We start from the raw sequence: 23,376 nt of genomic DNA on the forward strand, positions 1-23,376 counted from the left end.
GAGCTCGAGCCCCACATCAGGCTCTGTGCTGACAGCTCAGAGCCTGGAGCCTGCTTGGAATTCTGTCTCCTTCTCTTTCTGCCCCTCCCTCACTCACACTCTGTCTCTGTCTCTCTCTCAAAAAATAAATAAACATTAAAAAAAACTATTTAAGGATTTTAAGTAATTTCTATACCCAACGTGGGGCTCAAACCTACAACCCTGAGATCAAGAGTTGCATGTTCTTCTCACTGAGCCAGCCAGGTGCCCAGTTTTATCATATTTAAAATGGAAATAACACAACAGTTCCTACATCAAAGACCTATTAAGAGGATTAAATAAAGTGTAAATCAATTTAAAGCAGAGAGCAAGGTACCTGTGCCACACAGAACATTCATTCTATAACTTAGCCATTGTTGCTTTTTTTAATTATTTTTTAGTAATTTCTATACCCAACACTAGGCAACCAAAATCAAGAGTTGCATACTCTACTGACGAAGCCAGCTAGATGTCCCCAATAACTGTTAGCCACTGTTTAATTTTTGTTTTTTTTTTTTTTTAAGAGAGAGAATCTTAAGCAGGCTGCACCCTCAGCATGGACCCCACATGGGCTCAATCCCACAATCCTGGGATCATGACCTAAGCCAAATTCAAGAATCAGTCACTTAACTGTGCCACCTAGGTACTCCATCCATTGTTTAATTCTTTAAAACAAAATTTTTTTTAATGTTTATTTTTGAGAGCGACAGAGCACAAGTCGGGGGGGGGGGGGGTGGTCAGAGAGAATCTGAAGCAGGCTCCAAGCTCCGAGCTGTCAGCACAGAACCCAATGAGGGGCTCAAACCCACAGACCACAAGATCATGACCTGAGCTGAATGAAATCAGACATTTAACTGACTGAGCCACCCAAGTGCCCTTGTTTAATTCTTAACAAACTAACTTATAACTTTAAAAATATTAGTCACGTACTGTATTTTTAAATTTTTTTTTTTTTTAACGTTTATTTACCTTTGGGACAGAGAGAGACAGAGCATGAACGGGGGAGGGGCAGAAAGAGAAGGAGACACAGAACCGGAAGCAGGCTCCAGGCTCCCAGCCATCAGCCCAGAGCCCGACGTGGGGCTCGAACTCACGAACCGCGAGATCGTGACCTGAGCCAAAGTCGGACGCTCAACCAACTGAGCCACCCAGGTGCCCCGAGTCACGTACTGTATTTTTAAAGCAACTACATAAAATAAACTTTTAAAAAGATCAGTCTAAGGGGCACCTGGATGGCTCAGTCGGGTGAATCTCAGGTGGTGATCTCATGGTTTGTGAGTTCAAGCCCCACATCAGTCTCGCTGCTATCAGCCTGTCAGCACAGAGCAGGCTTAAGATCCTCTGTCCCTCCCCAGCTCCCTCCCCATTGTACTCTCACAAAAATAAATACAAAAAAAAAAAAAAAAAAGGATTAGTCTCAAGAAAGATTTTGCACTAGAAAACTTAGCACAACAGACTGAAAAGTCAAGATTCGTCAAAAATCACCACTCTAGGGGTGCCTGGGTGGCTCAGTTGGTTGAGCATCAGACTTTGGCTAAGGTCATGATCTCACAGTTCGTGACTTCCAGCCCCACATCGGACTCGCTGCTGTCAGCACAGAGCCTGCTTCCTATCCTCTGTCCCCTTCTCTCTGCCCCTTCTCACTTGTAGTCTCTCAAAAATAAACAAACATTTAAAAAAAAACAGAAAAGAAAGTTAAGAGTCTTCAAAACTCACTACTCCAGGGCAGCCTGGGTGGCTCAGTAGGTTAAGCGTCCAACTCTTGATTTCTGCTCAGGTCATGATCTCACAGTTCTTGAGTTTGAGCCCCCCATCAGGCTCTGTACTGACAGTGTGCAGCCTGCTTGGGATTCTCTCTCCCCCTCTCTCTGCCCCACCCCTGCTTATTCTATCAAAAAATAAATTTTTAAAAAAATCACCACTCTAAGTTGATGTACAGAGCAACAACTGTGTCTTTTACTTGCATCATATGATGTACGTATATTTAAATATTTTTCTACAATAACCAAGACAATTATATATAACAATTTATAAAAATTGTCACAGAACCCTAAATTTAAGTCTTTTAAATTCATCCTGAAAATTAAAGTTGTTTTCTCCATTCTCCACTTAAACTTAAAATGTCTTGGGGTTCCTGGGTCTGACTCTTGATTTGGGCTCAGGTCATGATCCTAGGGTCATGGGATCAAGCCCAGCATCAGGCTCGATCTCGCTCTTGCTCTCGCTCTCTCTGTCTCCCCCTCCTCCACTTATACACACTCTCTAAATAGATAGCTGGAAAGATGCCAGCCAGGCAGAGGATATCGAATGTCACTGTCCTCCTCCCCTTCAAACTTTTCCCAAAGCCCCTCAATAAAATGGTTTGATCTCTCCCCCCAAAAAAGTCTTTTAATATATAGATTGCTAACTGACACATGAAAAGATGCTCAATATCACTCATCATCAGGGAAATGCAAATTCAAATGACAGTGAGATATCACCTCATACCTGTCAGAATGGCTAAAATCAAAAAACACAAGAAACAACAAGTGTTGAAGACAATGTGGGGAAAAAGGAACTATTGCACTATTGGTGGGAATGCAAATTGGTGTGGCCATTGTGGAAAATAATATGGAGTTTCCTCAAAAAATTAAAAAGAGAACTACCCTATGATCCAGTAATCTCACTAATGGGTGTATTTACCCAAAGAATATACAAACACTAATTCAAATGAATACAGGCACCCTTATGTTTATTGCGGCATTATTTACAATGGGCAAACTATGGAAGGAGCCCAAGCATCTATCAAGGGAGGACTGGATAAAAATGTGGTATATATAGTAATGGAATATTATTCAGCCATAAAATAGAATTAAACTTTGGCATTGGCAACAACATGAACAGAGACAGAGAGTATAATGCTGAGCAAAAGAAGTCAGAGAAAGACAAATGCCCCATGAACACACTCATATGTGAAATTTAAGAAACACAGCAAACAAGCAAAGGGCAAAAAAAAAGAGACACAAACTAAGAAAGAGACTCTTAACTATAGAGAACAAATGGATGGTTAAACAGAGGGGAGGTGGATGGGGGTATGGGGAAATAGGAGATGGGATTACAGAGTACACTTATCATGATAAAAAAAATTAACAATAGACAGGCACAATTGGGGGGAAAAAGGTTTTATTCACAAAGGTTTAAAGCCATTAACAATAAACTATCCAGAAAACATCCTGTATATAAAATTCTTCAGAAATAGTTATTTACAAAGTAATTCCAACTGGTGAAAAACCAGGACCCTGTAATAATTCAGTTGCTAAACTTCCATGAATTAGATATAATCTTAAAGTTCTATCAGCAATAAATATTCTTTAAAAAAAAAAAAAGATTTTATTTTTTTAAGTTAACTCTATGCCTAATTTAGGGTGTGAACTTACAACCCCAAGACCAAGTCATATGCTCCACCAATCAAACCAGCAGGGCACCTCATCTTTCAGCAATAAATATTCTTTATGAATAAAGAGAACTAAATAAATAAAAACATAAAATACTAAAAATTTAGATAAGGGGCACCTGGGTCGCTCAGTCAGTTGAGGGTCCGATTCGGCTCAGGGCATGATTTTGCGGTTGATAAGTTCGAGCCTCACATTGGGCTCTGTGCTGACAGCTCAGAGCCTGGAACCTGCTTCAGATTCTGTGTCTCCCTCTCTATCCCCCTCCCCAGCTCATGCTCTCTCTCTGTCTCAAAAATAAACATTAAAAATTTGTTTTTTAATTTAGATAAAATATCTTTTAAGAAAATCAAGAAAATAGGAAATCCATATAATTGCTAAGTTTATTACCAAAAAAATCAATAAAATAATCAAAAATCACTTTCATTTATACAGCTAACTTCATCAAAACGTAAACTCACATTTGTACTGATTCTTATCTTTCCAAGGCGTTGATTAATCTAACGCACCTCTAACAGTGAAGCTAGTAATAGTCTATCAAAAATACATTTTTAAAAATTAACAATAAAGAATGAACAACCAGGGCACCTGGGTGGCTCAGTAGGTTAAGCACCTGGCTTTGGCTCAGGTCATGATCTCGCAGTTCTTGAGTTCGAGCCCTGCATCACGTTCTGTGCTGACAGCTCAGAGTCTGGAGCCTGTGTCTCCCTTTCTCTCTGTGCCCCTCCCCTGATCGTGCTCTGTCTCGGTCTCTCAAAAATGAATAAACATTAAAAGAATTTTTTAAAAAGGGTGCCTGGGTGGTTCAGTGGGTTGAGTGTCCGACTTCAGCTCAGGTCATGATCTCATGGTTTGGGAGTTCGAGCCCTGCATTAGGCTCTGTGCTGACAGTTCAGTGCCTGGAGCCTGCTTCCAATCCTGTGTCTCCCTCTCTCTCTGCCCCTCCCCAACTCATGCTCAAGCGCGCATGCACGCTTTCTCTCTCTCTCTCTCTCTCTCTCTCTCTCTCTCTCTCTCTCTCTCTCTCAAAAATAAAAACATTTAAAAAAATTTTTTTGAAAAGAATGAACAATCACTACCACACACTTGCACACAGTAAGAAGGAACAAAGTATTATTTGGTTTTCACCCAATCCTCATAAAGGATTTTGTATGATACCTATAAGAGTATACCTAGTTTTCCTAAATCATCCCTGGGGATAAACTCCATCTACTTACAATTTCATACCACTCTACTGAAGTTTCTACAACCTCATAATTTAAGAATTGTAGAAACTGAAAGTTACAAATATAAACACTTACTCATTTTCTATCTTGTGCAAAATCAGTCAAAATTAAAATTACAAACAAAACTAAAATAAGTACATCCCATTTTTTAAATTTATTCTACATTTACTAGTAAGTCAAAAATCTTAAAACATTTTTCTTATGGGGAAAGAAAATTCCTATTTGTATAATATTTTCACATAAAAAAGCCTACGATTAGAAACTCAGAAATATAAGAGGTGAAGAGAACAAAAAACACAAAATTGTGGGGCACCCGGGGTGGCTCAGTCAGTAAAGAAGCCAACTTTGGTTCAAGTCATAATCTCATGGTTTGTGAGTTCCAGCCCCACATAGGGCTCGCTGCTGTCAGTGAGGAGCCTGCTTTGGATCCTCTGTCTCCCTCTCTCTCTGCCCCTCCCTGACTTGCTATCTCTCTTCCCCGCTCTAAAAAATTAATAAACATTAAAAAAAACAACACAGAGGCACCTGGGTGGCACAGGGTTAAGTATATGACTTTGGCTCAGGTCATGATCTCCCAGTTTGTGGGTTTGAACCCCGCATTGGGCTCCCTGCTGACAACTCAGAGCCTGGAACCTGCTTTGGATTCTGTGTCTCCCTCTGTCTCTGCCCCTGTCCAGCTTGCACGCTCGCTCTCTCTCAAAACTAAACATAAAAAATAATAAAATTAAATTAAAAATTAAAATTTAAGAACACAAAATTATACAAGTTTTTTCTTAAATAAGTAAAAACTAAACTACATAAACTCTTATTAATCTCTTTGTCTTTTCTTTTTTCTCTTCTAAGGAGATATCAATCCTGACATAAACCAGTTGAAATGGTATGATTTAAGGATTGTCAATAAGATAAGAATGATTTATTTCTCTCAGAGACCTAACTCCATCAGCATGATTTTCCTCCCATTAAACTTATTCTTTTGGGTTAAGGGAGAAGTTGGCAAACTGTTACAGCCCACAGGCCAATAAGAGCCTGTTTTTGTTCAGTCTATGAGCTAAGAATGTTTTTACATTTTTAAATGGTTGTAAAGAAATCAAAAGAATGTTTCATAATGTGTTATAATTCAATTTTTTTTACTTAAAAAAAATTTTTAATGTTTATTTATTTTTGAGAGATAGAGTCCAGCAGGGGAGGGGCAGAGAGAGGGAGACACAGAATTGGAAGCAGGCTCCAGGTTCTGAGCTGTCAGCACAGAGCCCAATGTGGGGTTTGAACTCACGAACTGTGAGATCATGACCTTAGCAGAAATCAGACACTTAACTAACTGACCCACCTAGGCGCCCCATAATTCAATTTTAAGTGCCCATAAATAAAGTTTTATTAAAACATTGCCACATTTATTTATTTACATATTGTCTTTGCTGCTTTTACAAGGGCAAACTTCTGTATTTACAAAACCATATATGGCATTCTAATGGTTTTGTGCTGCTGCTCAGAACACTACTAGAAATAACAGTGATGAAGTTATAACTTGAAAGCTTCCCAAGCACTATACTTACTGCCATACATTTTTTTTAATGTTTATTTATTTTTGACAGAGACACACACACACACACACACACACACACACACAGCATGAGCGGGAGAGGGGCAGAGAGAAAGAGAGACACAGAATCTGAAGCAGGCTCCAGGCTCTGAGCTGTCAGCAGAGAGCCCAATGCGGGGCTCAAACTCACAGACCCCGAGATCATGACCTGAGCCGAAGTCAGACGCTCAACCGACTGAGGCACCCAGGCGCCCCCATACATTTTTTTTTAATGTTTATTTACAGACAGAGCTCGCTCAAGAGAGAGAGCACATGCTCATGCGCATGAGCAGGGGGGAGGAAAAGAGAAAGAGGGAGAAAGAGAAATCCCAAGCAGGCTCCACACTGTCAGCACAGAGCTCAACACTGGGCTTGAACCCATGAACCATGAGATCATTACCCAGGCAGAAATCATGAGTAGGACGCTCAACCAACTGAGCCACCCAGGTGCCCCCATTTTTTCATTACTAGAGCATACCCTTCATGTCAAAACAAGATAAAAAGTGAGCTTCAAATATCATAATACGATGAAGTACAGATAATTTTATTATCAAATTAGATAGCAAAGCATTATGTTTATCATGCAATGCCACCACAGCTGTGCTGAGAATATAATCTATCTACATCAACATTACCAGACTAAGCACTCAGCACAATATTTCCAACTCACAGGAAAACACAGTCAGAAAAATTAGAAAATTTAAATAGTAGATCTCATCACAGCTGAATTTCTTCACAATAAAAATGAAGATGCAATCAAAGTAAACTTCTGAGTGGCTCATTTGTTAGCCAAACAAGGAAAGCATCTTATATCAACAGTGAGTTAATTAAATCATGTTTGTAGCAGCCAAAGAAATGCATCTATAAAAATAAATTTATTTAAGATTACAAGCCTTTTGGCAAGAATAATAGCTCTAAGAGTTGAAGACAGTGGTAGCTGTGTCAGTAAAAAATATATATATATACTCTAGGGGCGCCTGGGTGGCTCAGTCGGTGAGGCGTCCAACTTTGGCCCAGGTCATGATCTCATGGTTCATGGGTTTGAGCCCCACATCGGGCTCTGTATTGACAGCTCGGAGCCTGGAGCCTGCTTCGGATTCTGTGTCTCCTTCTCTCTCTGCCCCTCCCCAGCTCGCGCTTGCTTGCTCTCTGACAAAAATAAATAAAAACGTAAAAAAAAATTCTATAGATTAAGACACAGGGCACCTGGCTGGCTCAGTCAGTAAAGCATCCAACTCTTGATCTTAGGATTGTGAGTTCAAGCCCCACACTGCGTGTAGAGATTGATTATTTATTTATAGTAATTTATAAATAAATAAATAAGTAATCACACTATATCAAGGCAAATGATTTTGAGTGTTACCTTGGTTCTTGATGAATCAACAAAAGTTACCAATACTTCTCAGTTATTATCATTTATTTGAGATGTTAATACAGTAACTAATTGAAGTAATTAAGTAATTACAATTAGCTTGTATGAAAAATCTGCATGGAACAACAAGAGGCAAGAATATTTTCAAAGATTCTGGGACAACACTAATTCAGTACAACCTGAAGTAGAATCAGCTAAGATGAATTACAACTGATGGTGGTAAAAATACATGTGGGTAGAAAAAAGTCTTAACTGGACAAATTTACAAAGCTCATGAAAATTTAGGGTGTTTAAAGCCTACAGTTATTCACTGCAATATTCACCAGAAAACAGTCTGCAGAAAACACCTATCACGTGTTACTCAACCAGTAGTATCAATAGTTAACGCTGGTGAGGAAAACAGTTAACTTTGTTCTCATGGACTTAACTGTCCTTTATTCCATGAATTTTTGTCAGAAGTAGAAGACGAATATCCCAATTGCCTTACCATTAAGAAGTTGGCAGGCTTAGCAGTGGTAAAGCTTTACTACAATTTTTTCTAGCTGAAATTTTTCTGAATGAGAAGAACTACCCTTAATTACTATTACTGAACACCAAAACAGCTTTAAAAATTAACTTTTCCTGGGGCACTTGGGTGGCTCAATCGGTTAAGCATCGAACTTTGGCTCAGGTCATGATCTCATGATTCATGAGTTTGAACCCCGCATCAGGGTCTACTGACAGCTCAGAGCCTGGAGCCCGTTTTGAATTCTGTGTCTCCCTCTCTCTACCCCTCTCTACCTCTCTACCCCTCCCCTGCTCATGCTGTCTCTCTCCCCTTCAAAAATACACACACATTACAAAAAATTAAAAATGCAGCTCTTCTCAAAGTCATTTAAAAAAATTAACTTTTCCTATAGACTTGATAATGTTTCTCAATAAATTCAACCTAATATCAAAAGTGATTACCTGCAAAACTTATACTGCAACAAAGTCCTTTCAATGAAAATTAACATGATTTGAATCACCAGTAATGTCAAACTATATACATATACCATGCTGTCGAGTTAAAATAATATGCAAGATGTCCATTCCCATGCCACACATCTGTTAGAATGATTATCATCACAAAGACAAGAGATAACAAATGCCACCAAAAACGTGGAGAAAAAGGAACCCTTGTGCACTACTAGTGGGACTACAAATTGACACAGCTACTAGGGATAACAGTATGGAGGTTCCTTAAACTGAAAACAGAACTACCATATGATTCTGTAATTCCATTTCCATATACATATACATTTCTAGGTATGCATCTGCACCCCATGTTCACTGCAGCATTATTTATAATATACATGATAGGGAACAACCCAAGTGTTCATCAACAGATGAATGGATAAAGAAAATGTACATACTTGGGTGTGTGTGTGTAGACTATATACTTGTGTGTATGAATACTATTCAGCCATTAAAAAAAAGAAAGAAATCCTGCTATTTGCAATAACATGGATAAACTTCAGCACATTACTCTCATCAGTCAGATAGGCAAATACCATATGATAATACTTATATATACTTGTTAGTAGCTGTCTTTTTTGGTTATGGCCATGTTAGTGTGAGTCAAGTGGTATCTTATTAGGGTTTTGATTTGCACTTCCCTAATCACTGATGACTTTGAGCATATTTCCATTTGCTTTTATTGACCATTTGTATATCTGCTTTGGTGAAATGTCTATTCAAATCCTTTCCCGATTTTTGAATTGGCTTTTTTGGCTGTTGTTGAGCTGTAAGAATTCTTTATATATTCTGGATATTAATCCACTATGAGATACATGATTTGCAGATATCTTCTCCCATTTTGTGGGCTGTCTTTTCAGTATCTTAATAGGGTCCAAAAGCGAAGGTCATGAAGATTTTCCCTGTTCTAAAAGTTTTATAATTTTAATGCTTATGCTGAGATTATATAGGTTTTGAAGATTTTAAGTAATCTCTACACTCAGCATGGGGCTCAAACTCACAACCCCAAGATCAAGAGTCTCATGCTCCACCGACTGAGCCAGCCAGGTATCCCTAGATCACTGTTCTGTTTTAAATTAATTTTTGTATATGGTATGAGGTAGAGGTCCAACTTCATTCCTCTGCATGTGTATCGCCAGGTGTCTCAGAACCACTTCATCTTCTGTGATCCAGTATTAATAAAGTATTTCTTCATATTTTGGGTAGTAGAACATTTCTTCATACTTTATAAACTGGCCTAAGCTCTCATTCAAAATATTATCATATGAAGTGAATACAGAAGGTACTATTATTATTGGAATATTAGATTTGGAAGGTATACATATAGATTTTCTTCAATCCCTCTTTTTTTTATAAATGTGGAAACAAAGACCTAGAAAAGTTCACTGATGTCCAACATTGTATAGCTATGAGTTAATGATAATGCTTTAACTCAAGGGCTCCAAACGTCTTCTGTAGAGGACCAGATAATAAATATTTTAGGCTTTGTGAAGCAAAAGGCAAAATAGGGTATTATGTACATACTTATATAACAGGAGAAAAACAAATTTCCACAAATTTTTTATTAATGAAATTCAAAATATAACCATATGTGTATGTGTATATACACACACACACATACATATATATATGTATGTGTGTGTGTGTATACATATATATATACACATATACATATGGTTATATTTTGAATATATATACACACACACACATACATATATATGTTTGGTAATACATGAAAACATTATGATACATGAAACTCAATCATAAAGGACCTCACATTGTATGAACCTATACAGATACAAAGTAGAATAGTAGTTGCCCAGGGCTGGGAACATTGGGGGAAATAGAAAGTAACTGCTAATGGGAATAAGGCTTCTTTTTGAGGTTATGACAATGTTCTAAAATTGACTGTGAGAATGGGTACACAACTATGAATACACTTAAAAACCACTGACTGTGTACTTTAAATAGGTTAACTTTTTGGCATGTGAATTATATCAAAACTTTTTTAAATCACAGAAGTTTTATAAATAAATATTTAACAACAGAATACTAATGTCACAAAATTCAAATTCAAATGTCATACCATCTTAACTGCAAGAAATGAATTACAACACTTCTCTAGACTGAACTTTATTCATTTGTAAATTCTCATAGTGATTTTAAGGTTAGTGAGAACTTCAAGACAATTAAACAATGACCTCCAGGTTGCACCTAAACTCCTTAGCTTTAACATAAACAAGACCTCAATATTCTGGATTCATCTTTCTTTCTTATATGCCCTATACCTGAACGTTTTGCAGTTACAATTTCCACTACTATAGCATCTTCTCCCTGTCTTCATAGTCTATCAACATCATTCTCCTTAATCTCCTCCTACAGAAATCTTCTCATTCTTAGAAGTCTAGTGTTTTCATGGAGCCTATCTGGATGCCCTTGCTGACATAAACAATGGCCTTCTTCTAAATAATCTAGTTCTTGCCAGATTGATCAACAAAATCACAGCTCCCCCTTAAGGTAAAAGCTCCACCAACAGCCCCCTGCATGTTAAGGAGCTGTATTGTGGCCTCTTATTTCCTGTTATCTCCTAATCTCCATATAAATTCCACACAACCCTGGCACACAGGCATGCACCTGACCCAAAAGGTTACCAATCCTGCAGAATGGCCATCAGCCTAGGAGGAAAGAGCTTGCTAAGAGCTTAGACCAACAGATATGACAGACAGATTCTCTTAGATGCAAATGCACTCTCTCTCTCTCTCTCTCTCTCAACTGAATGGGAAGCAGTAGGAGGGACTTGCATAGGTAGGAATCAAGAAGAGAATCTGAGCCATTTCCAGAGAAAAGTACTTAACAGAAAGCATACATGAGATGACACAAGGTAAGGAAAAGCATATACAAAGAAAAGGATGAAGTCAGGGGATGAATGAAACAGGAATGGTATAACCAGAGACCAAAAGAGACATTAAGAAAACCCAATAGAGGAGGGCCTGGCTGATTCAGATGGCAGAGCATGCAATTCCCTATCTCAGGGTCCTGAGTTCAAGCCCATGTTGCGTGGAGAGGGGACAGGGGACAGGGAAGAGAGGAGTGGAGAGGAAGGGGTAGAGGAGAAGGAGAGGGGAGGAGGGGGAGGGGAAGGGAGGAGAGTAGAGGAAAGGAAACTCTAATGCAGGGGAAAAATGACAAATTCACATGCTGAAAAGGCTATAAGAAAATATATTCTCCATAGCTTCCACGGATTCCTCCAGTTCCTTAACTACATATATTCCAGTCTGTCTGAGGTGTGGATCCAAACTGTTTATCCTGGATTAATTATGGCATTCCAGCCTCCCTTTTACCATGTGGATGTGTGAAATGAACATCCAGTTCTTAAAGAAATCCAAATATGTCTTTGTCACCTGTGATGGAAAGAAGCATAACATACACCAATAACCCGTCACTTTCTTGAAAACAAAAACTAGGTTTATTCATCTAAGGAACTGCCAAAAGTACCTGCAACTGTGTCTTTAACAAATCTCAGTAATGACTGCATTTGTTGTAGAAATACTAACTTAACAAAATCTCAGATATCCAGATTATTCTAAAACAGAAGCAATCTAGACCTAGAGGAAAAGTCAGACATAGAAGACTATTCCTCTGTACATAAAGGGGTCCAAAGCAGGAGAGATAATGATCCAAACCTACAAATACTAGTCACCCAGATACAGGCAAATCAGGGCATCACATTCCCCTAGCTATAACTAGATCAAAGATGGACACATGGCTCATCTTGTCAATGACAGTCAAGCATGGGACTTTTGAGTTATTGGATGAAGAGAAGTTCTTTCTACTACACCAGAACTGGAAAGACAACAACTAGAGCTATTTTAGTCACCCTACTGCTATATGAAACCTAAAGATCAAATCAACACATAGTGGAGAGCAGATCTGAATTCAGAAAAGGAAAGAGACTAGGTCCTGGTAACAACATCAACATCATCTAAACTACAAAAGCCATACCTGAAGTCAGTGCTTTCCCTAGACTTTTCAGTAGCCTAAGACAAAGTATTCTCTTTTTAAGCCAATTTGGTTTGGGTTTTTGGTCACTTGCAACCAAGATTCATAATTCATAAAGAAACTCTCCTGGGGCACCTGGGTGGCTCAGTCGGTTGAGCATCTGACTTAGGCTCAGGTCATGATCTCACAGTTCGTGGGTTCAAGCCCCTCGTCAGGCTCTGTGCTCACAGCTCAGAACCTGAAGCCTGCTTCAGATTCTGTGTCTCTCTCTCACTCTCTGCTCCTCCCCTGCTCACGCTGTCTCTGTCTCTCAAAAACATTAAAAAAAAATTATTTTTAAATCAATCCAAGTCACAGCACCAAAAAAATATATATACTAAATTAAATTTAAAAATTAACCCATATCCCAACATCCTAAAACCATAGTTATTCATTTCCATTTGCTTCCAGTTTACATACACAAGCCATTCAATTTTAAACTGACAATCACTCTATTCTAAAATGATCCTTGTCATGACATCCACCCCAGCATGGGCTTATAACCCTTCTACAAGCATCATGGGAATCCTTGGACACAACCAGCCCTTGACCACATTCTTCCTGGGAGCCTTTACCTAACGAGGGACTTCAACTTTGTTGAGGATATGAAATCTCTCACCCAGAATATGGCCTTTGTTTCCCTTACCATTAACTTTATAAAAGCCTTTATCACCTCTATGCGATCAAGTCACATATTTTAAACCAGTTTCAGTATCAAAATAATTTGTGTCAAAGTTCAGACAAGTGAGCCCAATCAAAAACTTTCAACATGCAAAGGCAGTAATATCCCCACCGTGATCTACCTTTCTTGTCTAAATATCCTCAGCCCTGGTTCCTTCCATAATATCACTTGCCCAAATCTTTTCCATTATGCCCAAGAAAATAATCATTCTCTTGTTACCAAATCCCAGACTCCCTCAACCTTTTTGAACAATGTTCCTTCTACTTATTTACCTTCACTTACACCTGGCTCTCCCATCAAGATTTTCTCACAGCTCTCTCTTTACTGCAGTCCATACCCCCACAGAGCCCGCAGTGATTGGCACTCACTTGCCTCTCTACTGCAGCTTCCAGATCATGATCATCCTCCTTTATGGTCCCCCCATGGGACCCCATGTTCCAGATATATCCTCTCCTCATCACTAGTATCTTCTGATCCTTTAGTCATAACTCCTCATTGACTGAGGGGCTCAAACTCACAGACAGAGAGATCATGACCTGAGCTGAAGTCAGATGTTTAACCAACTGAGCCACCCGGGCACCCCAGGTCACCACAACTTCATAATCATCAAGTCAAATTAACATTTTCCTGTCTTTATTTTTCTCTTGTTTTTAAATTTGTTTTTAATGTTTATTTATTTTTAAGAGAGAGCGAGCGTGAGCAGGGTAGGGGCAGAGAAAGATGAAAACACGGAATCTGAAGGTTCCAGGCTCTGTCAGCATAGAGCCCAACGCGGGTTTCAAACTCACACGCATGAGAGATCATGACCTGAGCCAAAGTTGGATGCTTAACCAACTGAGCCACCAAGGCGCCCCTATTTTTCTATACCAATGTACTGTATTTGGCACTGTTACTGTTTCCCTCTTAAAATTTTCAACTCATAAGCATACTGGCTGGCATATGGTAGATACTCAAATATGTCTTAATAAATTAATAAGGGTACAAAATGAAACAATACCATGAACTTTTCTGTCAAGAGAATGAGTAAGAGTCAATATCCCATGAAATGTTCATGGCAATTAACTGCAACATCAAGGGCCAAATCAGACTAAGCAACATCTATCAATAATGGAACAATTAGCTCAATTATATGGTTTTCTCCAGTCATCCCCAGCACTCAGAAATCATAAACAAAAACCCAGGACTGATGATAAGCAAGAGCAAAGGAATGGAAATGTAACTGAACTTAGACTGCTAAGAAAAGCACAAAGCAAAGTTTTTGGGTTTTTTATTGTTTTTTTACTAAATACCTTGTGATAGACTCCCTACACATAAAAACTATACGTGTAGGGGCACCTGGGCAGCTTAGTTGGTTAAGTGTCTGACTTCAGCTCAGGTCATGATCTCATGATTCAGTTCATGAGCTTGAGCCCCACGTCATGCTCTGCACTGACAGCATGGAGCCTGCTTCAGATTCTCTGTCTCCCTTACTCTCTGCCTCTCTCTCTCACTCTTGCTCTCTCTCAAAAATAAACATTAAAAAAAAAAAAAATACCTGTACCTGTGTTAGAAATAAGCCCACTGACCCAATCAAAGGAGGGACATGAAGACTCAGAGCACAGTGAAGGGAGGCTTTAATCAACATTCTTGCAAGAGCTGGTGTCTGATGGACAGGCATACTCAGGGCAGTTACAACAATTTATTTCTTAGCATGCAAGTCCCTCCCCTGGTTCCTCACTGGCTGAGTACTACAGAGATTACAGCCTAACCCAAACGTCACCTATGCCCATGTAAGGTAAAACGTAGTCTGATTGGAACAAATGTACATTCCCTGAGGTGACACAGAGACTTTCAGTCCCTCTTCCATTTGTTCTTTGGCGCATGCTCATAGCAAAGCCCACTAAAATAAGCCTGAGAAACAGAGAGGGGGAGAAGAACCAGGAAGTGAAGTGTCTAAAGGTTTGGGACTTGGGGCGCCTGGGTGGCTCAGTCGGTTAAGCATCCGACTTCAGCTCAGGTCATGATCTCACAGTTTGTGAGTTCGAGCCTCACATCATGCTGTCAGCACAGAGCCCACCTCGCATCCTCTGTCCCCTTCTCTCTCCCCTCCCCAACTTGTGCTCACTCTCTCTCTCAAAAATAAATAAACATTAAAAAAATTGTTTTAAGGTTTGGGACTCTATTGTGGGTGGGACTTGTACATATTTCCAATAGGTTGTAAACCCACTGTTAACTAGATAGCACAGCTTTTATTTGGTATTTCTGAAAATGAATCATCTCCCCTACTTCTCAAACCTATATGCCATGAGAACACAGATAAACTGGAAAAGAGCTAAGAATAAATCAGTCTGAGGCACCAAATTCTTTTTTTTTTAATTTTTTAATGTTTACTTATTTTTGAGAGAGACAGAGTGCGAGCAGGGGAGGGGCAGAGAGAGAGGGAGACACAGAATCCGAAGCAGGTTTTAGGCTCTAGGCCTACTCGGGGCTCGAACTCACCAACCATGGGATCATAACCTGAGCCAAAGTCGGATGCTTAACTGACTGAGCCACCCAGGCGCCCCAAGGCACCAGATTCTTAAGAGTTCATAAAAACTTGAAGTTTTTTCAAAAGTTTTTTTTCCCCACTGAGGCATTTTATTTGCACGTATGTATTACATCTTTAGAAAAAGAATCCCAGGATTTTCCCTCCTGTGTGTTTTTGTCTTGCTTCTTCATGGTCCATGATGCCAGCTGAGGGTGTCAGTACAATGAAACCAAACTGGCAGAATGGGAGATTATTCTGCCATCTTCTAGATCCTTGCGTTGTAAGTCAAATCTGGGGCTGATCTCTCCACACTTGTTTAACCTGCCTGTGAGGTTCACAACAATTTTCCCAGCTCTGTGATCATCAATGATTTCAAGTTCATTAACGTAACCATGCTTCAGCATCACCATTAGAAACCAAATGACTTTGGAGCCTGACATAATAAGAACCTGGTGTTGGCCTCTCTTTTCAGCATTGTTAATTAACACTGTTAAGAGCATCTGCCAGGACATTCATGTGCATCATTATGGTGGCACAGAAAAATGGTGGAAAAAAGCTAAGCACAAATAAATCTGAGGCAACAAATCTTTTAAGACTTCATAAAAACTTGAAGTTCCGGTTTTTTCAAAAGTTTTTTCAAACATTTTCAGAAGTGAACAAGCAGAAGACACACATGAAAATTCAGAATTTCTGCCTTTTCATCCCAAACTTAAACCATTGAAAAATTCACTTTGTGTTGTTTCTAGGTAGATTTCTTCCCACACATTTTCCATGAATTATTCCCACCATCAACATTTTAAATGATTTCAAGTGCTAATATCAGCAGCAGTTCTTATTAAAACATGTTCCTGCCTTGCAAAGAAACCTTTCCAGATAGAAGACAAAGACTGAGAGGCCTAAGACTCTCACATTTTGGTCCTACAACACCAGAATCCTCAGCACCTTCTTGCTATTTCAAACATTTTGATTTAGTAAGCTTTATATACTCTATACTTTGAAAAAGCAAATGCCTTTCTCAAAACACTTTACTAACAATAAGCCATAGTTTTGTATAGCATTTTAAGTTTCTAAAGCATTTTAACATATACTTTCTTCATTTTTAACTCACATTCTCTATAAAACAGTCAAGGCAAGCATTAATACTCTTTTACAATAAGAAAACTAAAAACTAAGTTGTTCACTGATTATAATGAATCACATAGCTAAAAAGTGGCAATCAGGCATAATCACCTCCAAATTTTCTCTCTCCTAGTCCTATGTCCTCAGCCACTTATCTCCATCCTATCCATCTGAAAGGAAAAGGTACCTCTCCTTTCTAAAACTAGTCCCCTACCAGACCCTTAAGCCTAGAACCCTCAACTGCTCACAGAATCAACTAACTCCTTTTTCCAAACCACAATATCTCCCTATCCTGTAACTACATCTCCACATTCTATACATATGTTCAACTCTTCCCCTTAAAAAAAAAAAAAAAAAAAATCCTCAACTCTTCCTATCCCATAAGGTGTGACCCAATCTCTTTCCCTGCCAAACCCTTAAGAGTTGTACTGCATTTTCATCTCTTCACTAAAATATTAAAGGTCACCAGTGATTTTCTAGTGGCCACATCCAATAACCACTTTTCAGTTATTATCCTTAGGTGTTCAATCTTTGTCCTAACCTAAATGACACTACTGATCACTCTACCCCTCCTAAAACTTGCATCACTCCTGGACTCTTGCTATGTCCCTCTCTCATTTTCCTACCACTGACTTCCTTTTTAACATCATTTGCAAATTACATACCTACCTGTTGGTTCTCTTCTGAGGCCCTTCCCCATGGTCCCAGCCTTTTCTCTTTGGCTAAAAACTCCCCCTGAACAATCTCTGCCACTTCCATGCCCTCAGTTTCTAACTATAAGCCTATGATTTCCTAAACTCTATGGTCTTAACACACCCTTTCATTCTTTGAGGAGAAAGCTAAAAGAAAACAAAAGTGAATATTTATCAAATCTCTGGGCAGGAAGGAGAAAAAGATAGAACCATTTTCTAAGCTTAGAAACAAAGAAAATACAGATTTGACTGCATTAAAAATTTTAAGTTCTATAAACTAAGACAAACAACATGGAAAATAAAGAAAATATACACATATATACTAATTATATACATCCATAAATCTATAACTTTATAAGTAAATGGAAAAATAAAGAAGCTTAGAAAGCAAGCAAGCTATTTTTAATTTTATTAAGTTTATTTGAGAGAGAACAAGCAGGGGAGGAGCAGAGGAAAGAGGGAAAGAGAGAGAATCCCAAGCAGGATCGTGCTGATAGCACGGAACCCAATGGGGGCTCAAACTCACAAACTGTGAGATCATGACCTGAGCCAAAATCAAGAGTCCCATGCCCAACCGACTGGGCCGCCCAGGTGCCCCACTTTCATAAAATTTTAAAACTGTCTTTGAAACCCCCCAAATCAAGAATTAGTACTATTCTAGATACATTTCTACTCATGTTCTAAAACTGCATTTGGCTTGTGTATATGCATGCATGTGCACGCAAGTGTGGTCTTATAACTTTGACAACCAGCAAGCTGATAGATCTCGTCTACATGGACTATCTGCAGATTTTTTTAGTAGTCACAAGAACAAAGGTAACCAATATACAGAGCTTGTCTGGTGAATCTTCATTCTATGTTTTCTGGACAAACACACACAGTTCATGGTAAGAAACATTCCTTATTCCCTTGGCTCAAACATTGCTGAGCCTGGTGTCAATGCACACATCTGGAGTTCCCATCTCTTCCAAGGCAAATTTATGGGTCTTTTTCAGGGTCCAAAGGGCACACTTTTTTTTAATTTTTTTTTTTTTAATTTTTTTTAGAGAGAGCATGAGCAAGGGAGAAAGGGATAGGGGGACAGAGAGAATCTTAAGCAGACTCCATGCTCACTGCAGATCCAAAGGGCATACTTCTTGAAGTCCACTCCATGAATGCACTTGTTAATGGTGATAATGCATTCTCTGGTCACAACTTCATTGATGGCAGAATGGCCCTTCTTATTCTCACCACCATTCCTTGCAGGAGCCATTGTGCCAGCCCCCGTCAGAAAGGAAGAGCATGAGGTATTATTGCATTAACTTTTTAAATAACATTATGCTATGTTCTTAACACTCAAGAGTCACCTCTACCACATGTGAGGCACTTTTATAGGTACCAGAGGATACAAGAGTCTACAAAATAGATAAAAGTCACTGTCCCGCCCACTGTTTATACAGGATTCCAGTCTGGGGATAGGGAGAAGAGACAAATAAAATTAAATAAAAAATATATATGTTAAATGGTGACTAAGTGCTATGGAAATGATGTAGGAAAAGGAGAGTAGCAGCATTGCAAAGGGTCATAAGTTTAAACATTGTGGTTAAGGACTCACTGAGAAGGTGACATTTGAATAAAGAAGAGAATAAGCCATATCTCAGAGAATATTCCAGGCAAAGGCCTGCAGATGGAGGCTTTCCCGGAGTGTTTGACGGATAACAAGGAAGCATTAAGGCTAAAGAACAGTGTTAGAGAGGAACAACAATTGAAAATGAGATCACACAGCTCCTGGGTTCAAGCCTCTCATAGGGCTCTGTGCTGCTGGCTCAGAATCTACAGCCTGCAATAGATTCTGTGTCTCCCTCTCTTCTATCCCTCACCTGTTCACACTCTCTCTCTCCTTCAAAAATAAAAAATTAAAAAAAATTTTTAAAGTGAGATCAAAGGAGTAATGGGGGGAAGACGAAGCAGATTACCTAACGTCCACTATAGGCCCTGAGTATCTCTGCACATATTTTCTGAGTATGCTAAACCACAAGACTTAACTGCCCTCTAATTCTAAGCCATTTCTGTAAGCTATTCACACACACAATTAATAAATTAAGTCAAGACAGGGTAACCACAGCTTGACTACCGTGTGACTGCTTGCTCCAAGGGGGTGATTTGGAGGTAGAAAAAGGTCAGAGTTCAGTTTTGAACAAATTTAAAATCCTATTAGACATCCAACTGGAGATGTTGGGTAGGTAACTGAATACAAGAGTCCAGATTTAGGAGAAAAGGCCAAACCTGAAGATACAAATTCAAGTCGTTTGTGTAAGAGACTAAATAAGTTGAGGAAATAAAGTTTTCTTATTTTGAATTTATTTTTTCTGTAGTTTTTCTTTTCTTTTATTTGTTTAGAGAGAGAGAAAGCACACAAGCAGGGTAGGCAGAGAGAGAGAAAGAGACAGGGAGGGAGGGAAGGGGGGGGGGGAGAGAGAGAGAGAGAGAGAGAGAGAGAGAGAGAGAGAGAGAGAGAGAGAGAGAGAATTCCAAGCAGTGGAAGCCCTGTGGAGCCCTACTCAGGACTCTATGTATTCACCATGAGACCGTGACCTGAGCTGAAATTGAGTCTGACACTAGCGACTGAGCCACCCAGGCACCCCTTTTTATTTTTTTTCTTTTCAAATTTTTATTTCAATTCCACTTAGTTGGGATGCCTGGGTGGCTCGGTCGGTTGGGCATCCGACTTCGGCTCAGGTCATGATCTTGTGGTCTGTGCGTTCAAGCCCCGCATCGGGCTTTGTGCTGACAGCTCAGGGCCTGGGGCCTGCTTTGGATTCTGTGTCTCCCTCTCTCTCTGCCCCATCCCTGCTCATGCTCTGTCTCTCTCAAAAATAAATGATAAAAAAATAATAATAAGTAAATAAATTCTACTTAGTTAACATACGTGCAATAATGGTTTCAGGAGTAGAATTCAGTGATTCATCACTTACATACAATACCAGTGCTCATCATAACAAATGCCCTATCAATTCTCGGTAGGAAATAAAGAATTTTTTTTTAATTTATTTCTTTTTAGGTTATTTAGAGACAGAGAGAGAGTGCACGTGTGCACATGCATGAGGAGGAAGGGGCAGAGAGAGAGAGAGGGAGAGAGAGAATCTCAAGAAGGCTCTATGCAGTCAGCATAGAACCTGACTCAGGGCTCGATATAACAAACTTCAGATCAAGACCTGAGATGAAACCAACAGTCAGACATTCAACCAACTAAGCCACCCAGGTGCCCCAAAATAAAGTTGTTTTTTTTTAAGATGATAATCAAGGTGTGAGCCCTGAGCACTCTAACATTGAAAGGAGGGAGGTAAGGAAGAACTAGCACACAGCAAGAAGGACAGACCCTGAGACAAGAGTAGAACTAGGAGAATGTGATGTCCTGGAAAAGCAAGTGGGGAAAATGGTTAGGTTCAAGAACAAGAAAGTAATTAACTGTGGCAAAGCTGCTAACAGACCATGTGGAATGAGGAATGACTGATGGATTTAGCAATGTAGAGATAAATGGTCACAAAGTAGAACTCTACAGGAGCAGTGGGGACAAAAGCCTAACGGAATTTAAGAAAAAATGTGAGGAGATTAACTGTAGACACAAGACAAGAGTTTCACTCTAATTAAACACACATTTCTTGGGACACCTGGGTGGCTCAGTCAGTTAAGCATCCAACTGCAGCTCAGGTCATGATCTCACAAATTCTAGCCCTGTGTCAGGCTCTGTGCTGACAGCTCAGAGCCTGGAGCCTGCTTCAGATTCTGGTTCTCCCTTTCTCTCTGACCCTTCCCCACTCACACCCTGTTTCTCCTTATCAAAAATAAACATTAAAAAAATTTTTTTTTCATTTTTTTGGGGGCACCTGGGTGGCTCAGTTGGTTAAGTGTCCGACTTAGCTCAGGTCATGATCTCACAGTTGGTGGGTTCAAGCCCCGCATCGGGCTCTGTACTGACAGTGCGGAGCCTGTGTGGGATTTTGTCTCCCTCATCTCTGCCCTTCCTCCACTTGTGCTATCTCTCTCTCAAAATAAATAAATAATCTTAAAAAAAAATCTTTATAAAAAATAAAATGTGAAGGGGTACCTACATGGCTCAGTTGGTTAAGCATCCTACTCTTAGTAGCAATTCAGGTTATGATTTCATGGTTTGGTTCTTGGGATCGAACCCCGACTCAGGATCTGCGTGGGATTCTCTCTCTGCTCCTCCCCACTCATGTGTTCTTGCTAGCTCTCTCTCAAAATAAATAAATAAACTTTAACAAAAATAAAAACGTTTAAGATAAACACTATAGATCTCTAGAAAGGAATACACCAAAATGTTAAAGCAGTGGTTATATTACAGCATTGTGCGATTCAAGCTGACTTCAATTTTTTTTATAATATTCCTACATTCTTCAAATGTTCAACAGTAAACACGTACAGTTTTACTTAATAGTTCTTTAAATGTTCATATCCTCCAACCAAGAAGCTATATCTAAGTACTGCTCCCAAGGAAACACCCCGAAACTTAAAGTTTTACGCACCAAAAAAAATTTAATTTTTTTTAATCTTTATTTTAACATAGGCTCCACACCCAATGTGGGGCTTGAATGCACAGCCCCAAGATCAAGAGTCACATACTCTACTGACTGAACCAGCCAGGTGCCCCTAGGCACCAAAATTTTTATTATGGTTTACCAAAACAGTAATATTAACACCCAAGTTTCCAATAGTAGGGAATAGTAAAAGTTTAAGGTATGTTTCCTCAATTTAGAAGGATGTTGGTTACTTGGAAAATGCTTATATTAAAGCGTTAACTGAATAGGGGCACCTGGGTGGCTAAGTTACTTAAGCATCCAACTCTTGGTCTCAGCTCAGGTCATGATCTCATGGTCCATAGGATTGAGCCCTACATTGGGCCCTGTGATGACAGCATAGATCCTGCTTAGGATAGAATCTCTCTCCCTCTATCTGCTCCTCCCCTCTCTCTCTAAAAAAGTTAACTTTAATGTTTAAAATGTTAACTGAATGCTAATAAAAACTGAACACACAGTGGACTAGTCAGATGTGCTTCTCTCTTTGCCCACCTAATCTCCTCTAAAACAACAGCAAAATCATTTTCAAAAGGGAAAAGATGGGGCACCTGGGTGGTGCAGCTGGTTAGGCATGCACTATTGATTTCAGCTCAGGTCATAATCTTGAACATGAGTTCAAGCCCCGTGTTGGGCTCTGCACTGATCATGAAGAGCCTGATTGGTATTCTCTCTCTCCCTCTACCACTCTCCCTCTCCCTATCTCTCTCTCACTCAAAATAAATAAATAAACTTTAAAAAGGGGGGGGGGGGAGGTGACAATGAAGACTAAAGAAAGATAAAGAAGAGACAAAGGATTATTAAAGTACACAACAAATGACGTCAACAAGTCTTGTAATGTAGAAAAATGTTCCAGTGATTAGCAGAACAGAGGAAGAGACAAATTAAATGCCTGGCAAGGGGGGTACCAAAAATGAACAAGCCATTTTACCCGATTGAAGAAATGTTTGAAAGCAACTGACCATTCACATTCTTTCATTTCACAAATGTTTCCTAAGTGCCTACTAGGTGCCAGATTCTGTAATAGAGTATAAAAAGTGAAAAAGTTCTTTAAGGAGTTCACCTCATCATCTAGATTTCCATTCTGAAGTTTGTAAGCTTAGGCTAACATTTTGCCTGTCACTTAAATGTATACTGTCAGGA

General features: G+C 39.3%; 1 protein-coding gene and 1 pseudogene across 2 annotated transcripts in view; both read right to left on the bottom strand.

Annotated features, from left to right (window-relative positions):
• The window catches only part of MGA (MAX dimerization protein MGA), a 166,543-nt gene that overhangs the window by 116,923 nt on the left and 26,244 nt on the right, over window positions 1–23,376 (bottom strand). The gene's annotated exons all lie outside the window — the stretch shown is intronic.
• LOC128315967 (40S ribosomal protein S15a-like) lies at window positions 13,752–16,584 on the bottom strand (annotated as a pseudogene).

The sequence above is a fragment of the Acinonyx jubatus genome, chromosome B3 (genome assembly GCF_027475565.1).
Source record: "Acinonyx jubatus isolate Ajub_Pintada_27869175 chromosome B3, VMU_Ajub_asm_v1.0, whole genome shotgun sequence".
In the NCBI taxonomy this organism is placed as follows: domain Eukaryota; kingdom Metazoa; phylum Chordata; class Mammalia; order Carnivora; family Felidae; genus Acinonyx; species Acinonyx jubatus.